Raw genomic sequence first — 15383 nt, forward strand, 5'->3', positions numbered from 1 at the left:
GCATTTTGGTACTCAGCAACGAGGCAAGGGCATGCCCCAGCTGGAATGGTGCAAAACCTGAAATGTGAAAATAAAAGCCTTATGCGCACACTCATTTTCAGATGCCTATATTGCCTCAGTTTAAGTGGAAAAGAGGGATTTGGAAAAGAGAGAGCTTAATTTAACAAAATAATATTATGCTTTCAATCCTTAAGATGAATGAATTATGTGGATACTTAACAGTGTAATGTCTTTGAATAATGCTGGTACTTAAGCTAGAAAAAATAATATTGCAAGTGTGCTCTGTTTGCCTCATGATTTTTTTTACCGATTTCGCATTTATGGGAAGCAATATCATTGTTGCAAAGTTTCCAAATTGTTTTTTACACAAATCTGCAGAAATTAAATCTCCTTCTTGTTATGAAAATGATGTGATGTCTTGAGACGCCGCTATATTAGCGCAAATCTGTGGAGACAATAAGCCCAGTTCTTCTTGCAGATATTGTGTGTCCAATATTAATAGCTGCGCAAAACCACATTAGGTATAGGATACCATACAACAATGTAAATCAGCATATGCTTAAGTGCAGCATGTGAGCAGTAGCACAGAAGTCTCATAGGACCTCTTGTGCTTAAAGTTAAGCCCACGCCTCACTGCTTCCATGGAGGAGAATTTAGCCCACGAAGTGGAGTAGTGTGTGATGCAAAAATAATGGCAAATTATGTAAATTGTGAGTCTGCAGAGAGAACATCACAAATCAATTTCAGGCTCGAAGAAAATAACTTGAATACAGATTTGTGTAGGCCACATGAAGATTCCAGAAGGCTGCACTACCCACTGGTGCCACTTATATCTGGGCTGTTGTGGAGGTCTTCAGCATAAGCCAGCGTGCGTTATTCCAAGCTCTGTTCAGAGCAGCTTCAGGAAAGGACCACATCTTTTGTCTGAGAGACAGGAAATGGTTTGGATTGTCCTGCCGACAAACAAGAGACGTTTGGTAGAAACGAGAGTGGTTTTGTTGAGGGACTTTGGCCTCATGAGTAAGAGGGAAATGACTGCACCATTTGTCTTCTAGCCTCGTTCAGGAGGGCTGCCCAGGCCACAGCACTGCTAGGCTCTTGAGGGCACAGGCTTTACCTCCAGGAGACGTCCAGACTTCCTGGTTACCTCCAGCGGGTGTCCAGGCTTCCTGGTTACCCACCCTTACTCCCAGAATTATTCCCAGCTGCTGGGAATCCATGCTAATCGGGGCCACATGCAGACCTGCCATGCCCAGCTCCCCACAGCCAGCCCTCTGGCACACCACCGCTGCTGGCGTGGTGAAGGCCACCAGGCGTGGTGAAGGCCACCAGGCATGTGGGCTCACCAGGCCGGGACAGGCTGCAACTCTCCACTCTAGGGAGGTCCGTGCTCCAGAGTGGGGTGCGGTGCCAAATTATGTTAACTCTCTGGTATCAGAACCATAATAAGTCTTCATAGCTGGATTTAAACCACACAAAAGTGCTGTACGGGATGCATTCAAAGACAGTGACAGAATTAAGCAAGACTAAGGCATGTGCATGACTGAGTTTTACAAATACAAATGGATGCAGGAGGAAAACAAGATGGATCAAATTTTAAGACCTAGGAGCTCATTTACCTACATCAGATGTTTAATGGGTTGCTTAATTTGATTCCTTCTTCAAAAACCACTCACAGTAGTCACGCCACTGACTCAATGTCTGTGTAATCAAGGTCTCCGTGTGCATCTACATCTTCATTTACATGTACAAATAACCATCAATTCATACTGCTGTTTGACTACAGTGGACAGTTTTAGGTTCAAAATGGCAACTCCAGAGCTTGGGGGGTCTTCTAGCATTATTTCACTGTTCTAGAAGTGAGTGTGGACACGCTTATGCCAGTCTGCATAAATGAAAGCTTTTTAACTCAAGTTGCAGAAGGCTCTTCATTGTTATAGCTAGAAAACATCTATTTTCAGTAAGATTAGATGTTTCTAATTGTGTGATTTAGGGTTTTTATTAAAACCAGCATATTAGCCTAATTCTGTATAGCCTAAGGGCCCCATTAGGTGAGTTTATTTTTCCAGACAAGAAAAAAAAAAAGGGGGGGGCAGGAAAAATGTTGGAACAGGAGGACAAGAGCAGCTGTATATATGTTGTAGGAAGTACAAGTCACTGTGTACTTTATTCTTTCTCAGCACTGAGCACATTTCTAAGTGGGAAGTCAGCAGTCACTTTTGTCACCCTTTTTGTTATTTTTCTTTTTATCAGTCTCATTATAATGTGTATGAAGGAGGGAATATTGGATGTAGATTCGTGAAATTACTGGTGCTTCCTCATTATTTTCACTGTGGTATTTCTACAGTAGCAAATTATCAATTACATTAAGTCTTTTTATTTCTTATGGCAGGGTTATAACAACTAAAATTAAGGGAGTTATGCGCACAGTCCCTTACACCACACATTCTACTATGGGCAAACTTTTGCTGTTTTCTCATAGTAACCTTTACAATGCAACCAGCAAACATTATTTCTGTTTTAATGACTCCGAAATAAAGTCATATTTAAATGAAATGCCGTTTGCCTCAGCAGGGTTCTTTGAATTTATGAGCATTTTTGTCCCATATCCTACAATAATGTGACAAATATTATTTGCATTTTTACTGTTTTCTTGAATACTTTTAAACACCCATTTTTAGGAGACTTCAGATTGCTTTTGAACATATTTGAATGCATTTTTAGCTATCACCAAGCTTAAAATAGGAACCCTTTTTTCAGCTTATCTTTATTAAACACCTGTAAAAATCAGTGGTATTCTTTTTTCCTATAAAGCTTTCTTCCTTTAACAAATGCCAGAAATGCTGCACAGTTTTTTCTAGTATGGGCTTCTTTTCTTGGCGGTAATGGGCAGTAAATGGTCTGGTAATGTCTGCACCATATACACATTTACCTATCCGAATGTTTTAAATAGAAACTTGAAATTGTAATGTATCTGTTCTTTAGCTATAATCAATTAACATCTTCCCATATTAGACAACTTTCAAAAAATATTATCCAGAGGAAAAAAAATAGAAATGACTTAATTTATGTAAATGATCATGCTTGCAATAAACTTGTTATCTAAAGAGTAGACAGCTAGGCCTGACAGTCACCAATTAATTATATTTTCTTATCAAATTTTCACTTTGATTTTTTTTAAACCAAAGGTTTTCATTTTTTTTTTAGCTAAATACTTATTTTTAGAATAAATATTATTCAGCACCTTTCTAATCTAAAGGTAGACTAGCAGCTTAATCTTGCTGCTCTTGAAGGTAGCTGTCCCAGTGATTTCATTGAGTGCTTCATCTTGCCTGGGTGAGCTTTGTTTTCTTTTGATTTTTTTTTGATTTATTTATTTATTTTTAAAAGAATTAAAATTGTCTGATCATTTTAAGGCAATGTTTCTTGAGTTAAATAAAATAAAAATAGTCAATCAGTGCAGTTATTATATCTCTATATAATCGTACTGAATTTTCTCTAACATTCAGAGATGCCAGTGGAAAGATTTCTTTACTGTTGTTATGCTGCAAAAATAACTTCTGTGCACATTTTTTGTGGTCCAAAAACCCTATTTAAAAAAAAAAAAAAAAAAGAGAGAGAGAAAGAAAGAACCATACAGCCTGTACAGATTTTTGCAAGTAGACCCAGGTCATTAAAATAAGATTGTGGATGATACAGTCTCCATTTTAACTCTGTGCTAGAAGCCAGTTAGCATTAGGACTCCCTGATGGAATAACAAGGAAAGGTAGGAGAAGAAACAAGGGAAGATGACAAAAGTAAATACGCTGAAAAATAAGGAAACAATGTGCTTGTGTTTGTGGCTTTCGATCAAATGTAGGGGATTATTTTCAAAAGACATTGTGGGTTGCTTGAGAAGGGAGAAGTCGCCTGGCGTAATTGGAGAGTGGGGAGGTCTGTAGTGCACGGGTTGCTGCTGCTAGTGCCTCTCTGATAAGATTGTAAGAGTTGCCAATATCAGTATTCAGCCTTGTAGCATGTCACGGTGCTTTCATGTGAACTGAACTGAACTGTCTCCTCACACTCCCTCCCGCTCTTCCTCTCGCTCTCGTTCCCTGCACTCATCGCATTGAAGTCAGGGGAAGGAAAAAAAGATTTGAGGATCGCCCAATTTGTTCTGACATAAAGAGATGTTTAGCTCTGTGAAAGGTGGTGGAGGCAGAGTGCCTGACTGACATCTCAACAGTCTGTCTGCTGGGATTGCTCACTTCATGTCCCTTCATATTCCTGCTGTGTCCTGCGTGAGTGCTCTTGTCTAATCTTCACAGTGAGAGCACCAAGAGTCCCTTGGGCTTTGGTGCTCAACACCTTGTTAGACGGGGCATGTGGTGCCACAGCTCCTGCTTTTGTGCTTGGTTTTGCTCTAATGTTTCAGGTTCGTTTAAAGTCCAATTAGTTCTTTTTTTTTTTTCAAGGGGTTTGCTAAAATAATGGCATGTATTTCCTAATTGCCGTAGACTTACTCCTGGCAAGGCTAGGTTTGGGTAATATCAGATAAAAACAAGAGGAGGGAAAGGAAAGATCCCCAGTAGGACAAAGCTTTAAGCAGCATTCTGTGCTTTTGTTTATAAATGAAGATGCATTGAGCCATTTTGCTGGTTTAGAAAACAGATGAGAGAAAATACTCATTCAACAACCAACACAAGGTATAACACGTTGATAATAAAAGTAAGACGGTGTCTGATCAGGAATGCTGGATTCCATGCCAGGGTCTGAAAAGAAGTTTAGTTGTTTAGGGTTTGTTTGCTTTTACAATGCTGAGCACGTTGTGATGCATTCTGGCATGCCACATCCTGTTACATCACATCAGGTTAGCCCAGGATGCTGAATAACACCAAGAACATGAATTAATGAGAGCTAATGCTCACCTCGTGTTGTTGGAGCATTATCAGGTGCCTTGTTCACTCCAGTTACTATCAGGATTCAGTACTTCTAAAGCAAATCTGATACTGAAGATATGTGTATTAATTTAACAAATAGAAATGTTGTTTTTCATTAGGCTTCTCAAAGTACGTTAATTAATAGATGTAGTTTATCCTTATTAAGCCATTAAAAACAATCCAGGTATTGCACTCAGGGTCTTTCTTTGCTCCTTTTTAAAGGCACGTGTTTTCCTCTGGTGTTTTATTGTTGATGACAGATAGCAGCGTGGCACTATCCTCTTGGCTTCCTGCAGATCTGGGGTCCCACAACTGATATTCCAGAAACAAGCTGCATGGATTCTGGAATATGTGGTTGTCACTGTTCAAATTTCCCCCCAGTTTCTAATTTTGGATGAATATCTCTTAATACATCCGTTCTCCTGAGGTGGAGTAATGAGTGTCACTATCTGAGAGATTTCAGATGTAAAGTCATATTCCCATGCGTTTTTTTTTGTTTGTTTTTTGTTTTCAAAATTACATGTCTGAAGCTTGAATCCTCTTCTGTCCTGAAATGCAATGACAGCTACACAAAAACAGTGTTTGTGAACAGCTGCATGGTTTGCTTCAGCCAGCAGTGAGGAAAAGAGGCCACCACAAACGAGCATCATCCCCAGGTCCTCTCTACCTTTTCAGGTGTGAGGGTTTGAAATGCTGGGGATAGGGCAGAGTAGTTATTGAGGGGATTTGCTTGCTTGGATTCTCTCATTTTTTTCTTCATTTCTGTAGTACCTGTAGCACAGAAGGGCTAAACTTTCATTGTTCTGTTAGCAGCCGGTCACAATTAGAGGATGCTGTAGAGATCTCACCACACTCAAAGGCAGGGTCTGGGTTCATCAGGAGACCAAACGCCAGTTCTCAGAAATGGAGCTGATTTGGGAATTAACCTAGTAAGCTTTGTGCTGCAGGTAAGGGCCAGATCACACCAGAAAGTATTAAAAAGCAGTTTGGTGATTCTCAGGCACTCAAGAAAAAACTCGCCTGTACATAAGGATCAGATCTCTTCTCTTATTATCCAGCATGACTAATAACTGGGCCTGTGCTGCAGCAGATATAATTGATGACTGGATCATATTTATGTAAGAGCTGCTGTCGTGCTTCATCCCCATTTCAATGTGTCTGTCTTCATTTTGCCTGTGAGTTGGAGTCAGCACAAGCAATCATTAGCATCCCTTAAAATACACACAAAGGAATCACAATAACTGACGTTTTCACTGGGAGAATGCCGTGGGTGTACGCTGGCACACGTAGCCGGATGCCGACAGCTTCTGAGATGATCTTTAAGGAACTGGAATGATCTTTAAGGTCCTTTCCATCCTAAACCATTCTCTGATCTTAGTCATGTGTCTTCTATGAACCATGCAAATATGTAGGGGGAAAGAGTCTTCTTTCTACAGGCAGGTAGAAGGGGCATCTCACAGAAGGACATTCAGAAAAGGGGACACCAAGGCAACACCAGGGCCCGTCGTGCCCACCTCAGTTCCCCTGGTTTTCCTAGACTTCTGCAGGTGTTTCACTAAACAGAAGCACGTTGGCAAGCCATCGCCACACTTCAGGCTGTGATCCAGCATTTTGTGATATAGGTCTAATTTAAACATGTGAATAACCCAAGAGATGCTCGTGGCCAAGTCCCGTGTAATGTTATGCACGTTTGGTGACTTACTGGGTTAAATACTAAGCAAAAACTATTTGCTCACAAGTAAACATGCAGCCAGTGAGTATCAGATACTAAGAACTGTACATATGCAAATGTGTTTGTGTCTAGTGTTTCTCTTTTCCAGTTTGCTTTTGTGTGTACACAACTTATTCTATAATACTTATCTACATAAAGAACTTGGTTGTTTTATAAAAATATATCTGTACAAGTCTGTAGTGTTAACTCTTGTTGATAGTTTCCAAAGAGCTGGTTACAGAAGTTACCATCAATTTAACAGAAGTCACGTTAATTTAAAAATTGACTTAAAATACAGTAAATGACTCATTAAGTCAATTTAAGAATTGACTTAAAGTACAGTAAGTGACTCATTAGATTAAGCTGTAGAAAGACACCCAATAGGAAGAAAAAAAAAGAAAAAGAAAAAAAAAAGAAAACTGTAATTTGATATCCTGAATTATTTTTGTTAAGAATCAAATGATCTAATTACCAAAAGTGGATTCAAGGACATCTATCTGAGTATTACCAAATAACCAGACAGCAAAACCACTAATGTAAAGCAAGCGACCAAGTGTTACTGAAATATTTTCATTAATTTTGTATCAGTAATTGAGGTTCACAATAAGGTTTTTAGCTAGGAGATGCTTAATAGTATACCAGATACTATTATTTTACTAAAATTGAGTAACTGTTCTATATGTCCCTAGATTTGTTGAACACCATGTCTATATGTTAAACAGTTTTCTATAGTATTTAAAAATTGACATTTCAAAGAGTGTAATAGCATAATGAAATGTAAACTGAAAACAGGAATGAGTTAATTAGACTAATGATCCCTTGACTCCTTTATTAGCCAGCTCTTTAGAAATTGGGATTAGCTTTGTTTTCTCTGCTGAATAAAGACAGGAAGGATGATGTTGATTCTAGTAAATGACAGCACCAGAAGAAATGAGTGTTTTCCTGTTCATTATAGGTTTCATCATTTAAGACAAAAATTTAGCCTTCCTGCACGCATACCTAATTTTATTACACCTTGAGTTCAGCTCAGATGGGAAGAGAGAAATCAGGAAAATAGTTTAGGAACACCTACTGGTCTCATAGCAGTGGTGACTTTAAAAGTGATCTACTCTGTGTCGTTTTGGGGCTTGAAACTTTTAGATTCTTAGTGTGAATCTGGGGTAAACTGGGTCTGAATTTAAACGAAGTCTTCAGAAAAGGCAAGCTTGACAACTTTTTTAACTGGGTTTTGAACACTTAATTTCTCCTCTCTATAGGAGAGTGATTTACATGTGTCTCTGTCTTTTAAGGGCTATCAAGAAGCACGAGAATTATCTCTGTAGTGGTTCAAACCAAGCATGCACATAGAAACAAAATTATTTTTACGACAAATAGGAGGATTTGTATGTTAGCAACTGTTCGTGAAACAGCATCATTAAAACTTCCTGCAATTCCAGACCTTGCTCTCAGGAGTCACTCAGGCCGAGCAAAACCTTAGCTAAAATGCTGAATTATAGGCAGGAAAAAGAAAAACAGAATTTAAATTGGTGGGAATTAGTGTCGATTCACCAGGCTAATTTCTGCCCTCCGTACCCCCTGTGTACCTCTTCTGCAGCATGTGGAGCAGTGCCGGGATGAGGGAGGGCAGAACAGGAGCCGCTGACAAGCGGCTTTTAAGTTCGGTTTCTTTCTGGTAGATCTTTATCCTGCAAAGTAATGAGTTCCTTGCCTTCCTCTGAAACTTATAGGTATAGAGGGCACCCAGCGCCTTGCAGGATCAGCTCTTTAACGAATGCCTGAAGAATACAAGATTTATCACACAAATGAGGCGATGGAGAGGAGGTGGCAGCAGCTGAGTTATGAAGCTTTTTACTTATAAGCAGGACTCATTTACTATCCCGCACGCCCTCATTAAGCATTCTTTGAGCGCCACACTGAAGCAGAAGAAAGAACATCACCAGTTTGTAGTTCAGCCTTAGGTTTTGAAGAGGCGTAGCGGGGCAGCTTGGGGTTGGCAGGATGGTGCTCAGCACACTCGAGCTACTGCAGGTGCTCTTCTTTCTGGAAAGGAGCATCTTGTAGGATCGAGGGCCACCAGTTGGCTCTAGGTGCTACATGGTGGCTCTTCGGTATGAGATTGACTCGATGCCCGATTTTGCTGCGCTCCCAGCGGACCATGCAGCCCAAGCATCGTGCATGGAAGTGTTGAGTGTTACTGGTTGTCCAAGGCCGTGCCTGACCTTACAGCTCAGTATTAATTTGGAGTGGTGGAATTAAAATTTTCCATTCTTTTGCATTGTCATGCCTCACATTGATAAGCGCAAAGAAATGTAAATAAAAAAGACCTATTTCACAACCCTAGCTACAACCTTTTTGTTTTATGACAAAAGACAGTTAATTAGCATACTAGCAGTAAGCAGCCTTCCCAAACTCGTGCTAATTATGTATTCTGTTGACCGTGACTCCAGTCATAAGGTAATTGGCTTGCAGCAACATGACATTTCAAATCATCTCTTGAAATTACATCAAAAAGCCAGCCTGTTTTGTTTTGATAGGGGAACAATCAATTTGATAAGTGGTAACACAGCTCATTGTTTCACATTAATTAGACTAATTGCAGCATGTTAGCCTCTGAAATAGACAGAACTTGGAGAAGACAAAGGCTGTGGCCTTTAGCATGCAGTGCATGTGGTGGTTCCACTTGCTTGCACATACTGTAGGCAGAAAACAGAGTTGTTAGGATTCAGCCTTGCGGGAGGCTGGGTGTTAACAGGGGTTTGATGTGTTATGCTTAATCCACTGGCTTTCAATTATAAGATCCAGGTTCAAAAAATCCCTGAGAGAGGAAGTGAAGAAAAGCCATTTTGATACTAATACTGCCACTTTTTTGGTGATCTTGGGCTTTCTGTCTCCTGAAAGACAAAGCACAGATCTGGTAGTGGGATCTCTTAGGCATCTGTAGGTTGTAAAGCCTTTCTATAAGAAGGACTCAGTGCCACTCCTGCTTTTCCTGCTCATTTCTGCTGTTTATTTCTTAGTATACCTTAGTTGGACTGTTGGTTTTTTTTGTTTGTTTGTTTGTTTTTTTCCCCACAGCATCACAAACTGTGTGAGGTTGGCAGGGAGGTCTCTGGAGGTCATCTGGTCCAACTCCTGCCCAAGCAGGGCCACCTAGAGCAGGCTGCCCAGGGCCATATTCATATATTCCCTTAAGAATAATGAAAACAAACAAACAAAAAACTTGAGAGAATGGATTACTGAAGAGAGATAGTGGAGATGCATAACCCACCCACACATTTCTAATTTAGAGCATCTTTGCCTGCTATTGAGATTGCCAATTGTACTTAGCTCTGTGATGATTTTTATGATCAAGCTATGTCGGCTGTAGATTGACATGACCAAATGGATTTCACTTGTGACCTAATTGAAATGCAAACCCAAGTTTTAAGAGATGAAAAATTTAAGGGGTTATCTCAGTCCACAGGCTAGGTTAGCTTCGCTGTTCACAGCTTGGGACAGTGTTTCTGGCACACGAGACTCAGCACTGGATGTGTAAAAGGTGTGCTCTTTGACCAGTACCTTGCTAATATGTTTGATAAATGGAGTCATAGTTGGCAGCTTCTCTTAAGACAGAAATGACAAGCATCAGACACTAAATTCCAACATTGTCTGAATGTGATGAAATCATCTGCAGAAGGCCAAGTTTGACTTCTCTTCTACAGCTCTCTAGTCTACCTCAGTTTAAACTGAAGGATCCACCAGAGTGTTTTAGCTCTTCTAATTACCGCTAGTCAGTGAAAAGTAACACAAGCTTAAAAACGTAAAACAAACAAACAAACAAAGAGAGATTGTATGGGGGGTGCACTAAGGGTGGGAATTGTTGATTATCGTGGATTTGCTTACACAAAAGCTGTAATTCTTGAGTTGCTTTCTATGGAAAATTATGTTTTTCAAGTAAGGCCAGGAGATTTAGATATCCACATATTTCTACAGCTCAGTGGGAACCAGGCACAGAATTCACTTACACGTTTTTGTTTCCTCTCCGCTCCTTGATCACTAGCCAATTAGACAGTAAAATGTTTGGGGCAGAGATTTTTAGTTAAACTTGCCTGTAGTCTGTTTGGAGAAGTGTAATTTTATTTAAATCAAAGAATTTGTTCTGATAGCTTAACATTATCATTGCTAGTTGAAGCTATATTTTTATTAGTTTTGCTTATGTTTTATGTTGGCCCCTTAGCAAATGGTCATAAACTCTGTTTTAAGTCCAGCTACCAGTGACTTCATCCTGCTGATTTATTTCTATCATTTACTGGCAAGAATGTATTTTTAAAAATGTATTCTAAGCAATTCATTCCTCTCCACCTCCTCTCTTCTGTGCCTCACTTCTCTTTCCTCCTCCTTCAACGTTTAAATTCTTTCATTCAGCTTAAAATCCTGCCCGGATTAGCGATGTAACTACCCTAAAAATTCCAGGTTTTCTTGGAGAGGTAAGTTAGGAAGCAGCGCGAGGCTGAAGCCTCTTAGCATTCTGTCTCGGTGCTGGTTCCAGTTGCCTGAGCAGAAGCTGGACGCGGCGCTGTTAGGATTCAGCCTGCACCCTCGCTGTCACCGCTGCTGCCGCTGCAGCTGGGCTCCCGCTCGGAGCAGAGCAAATCTTTGCTCAGTTAAGCGAGCGTCAGTCACAGGCGAGCTTGGCTGCCAGCCCAGGGTTGTTAGACTCTTCCCTGCTACACCTGAATGAGATATTGACGAGACATTGCTACCTAAACAGAGCTGAGAAACACTAGATTAAAAAAAAAAAGGGGGGGGAGGGAAGAAAAAAAAATTAATTAAATTGTCATGGGGATGACGGAATAATTTTGAGAGTGTAACTTACTCTTCCAGTGCTCAGTTGAAATGCTTGCAGTACGGGACCTGCGCTGCCTGCTCTGTGACAGGTCGTGTTTGATCTTGTTTAAATACCTTTCTCTGTTTTCTCGAAATCCACGACTGGATGGTAACGCTGACTTCCAAGTGAGAAATAGGGGCACAGGTAAATCATAGCTTAGCTAGCTGAAACAGATTGATACGATTCTGCAAGGTGCTGAGCTCTTTCAAAGGTGCTAAATTACTGGTTTCAGCTTACATCAGTAGCAGGCACTCAGCTTCTTGTAGGATTGCACTTTTAAGTTGCTTGGTTATTATCTAGTCAAACAAAATCGACAGGGCCGTAAGACAATGCAAAAAGGAGCAGTGTGAAATAAAGTTACAGAGTTTGGGGTTGTATGAAGATGCTGCCAGTGGGTATTCTGCATGGAGCAGAGAATAAAGGAAAATCAGGGACAGAGCAAAAAGAGATAAAATAGGAATACTTTTTAAATAGGAATTGCTGGCAGAGCTATTAATCACACAAGTCTTTGAGCTCTAAGGGTTGCATGAGTGGAGCTAATACTAAAAGAGCGAGATACTTTGCCGATATCTCGAAATACACTATTAAAAGCAACAAGCAAAATTAAAGGAAGATAATGTCTGAACAGATTAATGACATGTAATAAGCAAAACAAACAAAAAAATCAAACCCCAAGTATCTTCAAAAATCCAAATCATGATATTGTGACTGTGGTTTTGATGGGATAGAACTTTAACAATCTATTTCGCAACTTGCTCATTTTGGCATACAGTTGCAGCTCCAAGATTAGACTCTGATCTCATTTACACTAATACAAATAAATCAAAATTTCTGCTGCTTTGCTAGCTATATGCCGCAACTATGACCAGAGTGTGGACTGTTGTTAGACTCTGTGCTTTTTTTTTTTTAACAGCAGATTTCACAGTGCCTCTGAGGTGGGTTAGAACAGGAAGAGAAAAATGCGTTTTTCACTGCTGTCTAAGGTAGGCCAACGCCTGCTCTTCCCAGCAGCCAGGTGAAACAGGGACTTCATGCAGGTAGAGGCTTGTTTTTTCTGAAAACAAGAATCAAGTGTCTGAGAATAATAGACAAATAATTCGGACATAATTCTTATTATTGTATTCCTTTTCGAAATTTACGTCATTGCCTTTGAAATGATGTTGTTTAAGTTGGTTCATAGCAAGCTGAACACAGGTTAAGAAATTTGCAAAGGAGCATACTCTTCTCCTTACATGGGATGATATGTTTTTCTTAAAGTCCTTTTCTTGCTATTTCTTTAACCTTCCACCCCTAATACATAATCTAACATGTTTAATGAAAGAAAACAAACCTAAACTCTGTATGGAGCTGGACTTGTGAAACAGCCAGGGTTTTCAGTGAAGCCTTCATGAGCTTTAAATCAGTGTAAAATTTATCTCATATTGCATTCTCATTGTAAATAGGTTATATGATAATTTATGTTGAGCTGATCATAACTAAGCACCTCATAGTAGTGTCCTTCAAAAAATTTTAATCAAGATTGTCTTTCCCTCTCCACCTCTCTTGGTGCAATTTCAAGAAGTATATTTGCATGTCAATCTGCATGTGTTACTGAAGTTATCCCACTGAAGCAAGCACGGCATCTTCGGTGCATACGTGTTTTACAGCAGCTAATGACAGGTGACTCTTTGCATTCATTTCTGGTTCGTGCGACTATAAGATTCAGCCCCTTAATTCTTTTGAGCCTTGAAAACAGGGGCATTTCCAAGTGCTTGTCAGATCTGTTTTTCAGGTCTTTTGGTGCTTCATGGTCAGTGTGTGATGCACAAAGTAGGGGAAGCAACTGCTGATCCTGTGAAAATCACTGGGATTGTCCAGCTTTTGCTTTAAAATCTTTGCTTCTAAGTGCATTTGACATTTACTTTTAGATGTATGTTTTCTCTTGAGGTTTCCCCCTGTTTATTGCACAGCAAACAGCAGAGGGGTTCCAGAGATGTGTCTTAGGCAGCAAATGCCAGAGAAGTCCTCACCAGGGCAAGCTTACGAGAAGCTCTTCAAGTCGAGGACTGTCTTATTTTACGGTACTTACACAATATCTAATTCAATGGGGCTCTGGTCAGCAGTGAGGACAGTGTTGCTCCATGATGATAAGAAACAGTTTCCCATCTAAAGATGGGAAATCAAGATGACCAGGATGGGCAGAGGTGTACTGGTAAAAGTGGGTGTGTGATTTCTTATGCAGGCTTTTTTCTTTTTCATAATTAAAGGATTATGTTATGCAGTTGCGCATGGATGGATTCCTAGTAGAACCCTAGAAAGGATAAACAAGATTTAAACAGATCATGAATGGGTATTGAAGGCAAAGGATATGAGCTAAAACCAAAGAGGTGTGAATCCAGAAACCTAGCTGAGCGTATTTTTAGTTAGACTAAAGGTTTAAGCTCACTACATGTCAAGCTTGACAGTAGTCTTCATGCTGTGGTGGACCTTTGGAGTTGAAGGTGGAGGACTCAGGATTTGTTGAGGAGTGGCTGAAGTAGAAGAACAGAGAAACAGGGGTAAAGAAAACACAGGTAACTGTAGCTGCAGCAGAGGAAGCGAGTTAGGGGATGCTGCAACCCCTGATGGTGGAGACATTGAAAGTAGAGATGTTGGTTCTTTGGCAAACACTTTGTAACTTGCTCTGTATGCAAATGTCAGGAGGTGTTTGGTGCATTTGCCCCTAGATCCTGATAAATCAGCAGTCATTCCTAGGCTGGAGGTTTCAGTCTCATAAAATTAATGGAGATATTCCTACAAAATACTCTTTCCCTCTCCCACACTTTATTCGTCCTTTTTTTTTTTTTTTCCTCTGCCAGTAAACATTAGAAGTTGAGGTATTTCCAAATTATCTTTTCCTTCCCACCAGTCATTTCTGGCAGTTTTCCAAAGGAGAGGAGATGACAGCTTTTCATTGGCCACTTAATTGGGTATGCCCATTGGTCTCTGTGACTTACAAATTCATATTTTTGTGTGCCTGGGGGCTTTCGTGACAAGGTGCTAATGGGTTCCTGGCTGGGCAAGCACCTGTGTCAGAAAGTGTTTCATAGTGTCCCTTATTTTTCCAGCTCTGACTGCTTCCATTAACTTGCATTTACCCTTATCGCATCCCCCCCAAGGTACTTTTGTTTTAGTTTTTTGCAGACTTATAATCCACATGTGCAAAGGAAGTTATTACTTTTATTACAGAGAGAATATGGGAGTTTCAAATGAGAGCTTGTGTCTGAGACAAGAAATCTAGCAGATGGAGAAAAGAGCTCGGACCACTGACTGGCTCAGGGGTTTTCATTACACCAACTAAGAAGTTCTGCAAGGTGGGCTGTGGGTAGCTGGTGGGTATCCTGCTGCTGAAAAATTTAATTTCCTACTGTTAGGATCCAGTAAATGGTAGATAACATACCCTACAAGGCTTTGTAATAAAGTTCTTCCAAATGAGCTATTGCTGTAGTCACTCCAGCCTTATGATTGTGAAGGTGAACAGAAATGGTGCCTGCAGCTTTAAAAGAGAAGAAAAGCCTCTGGAAAGTGATCTCTGTAGTAGGCTATAGTCTATATAATGAAGAAGACCTTAAGTCCTTTCAGGATGTCCTGTCTAAATGTGTGCTATTCGCAGCAATGAATATCATTGCTTCTGAAAAAGAAGGTAGGGTAGCTTTTCTGTTTATTTTCCTCTTAGAGAAGTTAGTTTTTGATCATCTAATATATTTTGTGAGATAATATTGGTTTCTTGTCTTGAATCTATGCAATAATTTATCTTTTTATTCCAGTCCAAACTTGGGGAAAAAAAATGCTATGGATTTGTCCTTCTATGACTACTAGCAAGTAAATCCTGTCTATGCAGTGAACCATCCAAGACAGTTCCGTAGCA

General features: G+C 40.0%; 1 protein-coding gene across 24 annotated transcripts in view; it reads left to right on the forward strand.

The window, feature by feature from the left end:
* ESRRG (estrogen related receptor gamma) overlaps positions 1-15383 on the forward strand; it is a 405552-nt gene that overhangs the window by 180652 nt on the left and 209517 nt on the right. The gene's annotated exons all lie outside the window — the stretch shown is intronic.

Source organism: Anser anser (assembly GCF_964211835.1).
Source record: "Anser anser genome assembly, chromosome: 3".
Lineage (NCBI taxonomy): Eukaryota > Metazoa > Chordata > Aves > Anseriformes > Anatidae > Anser > Anser anser.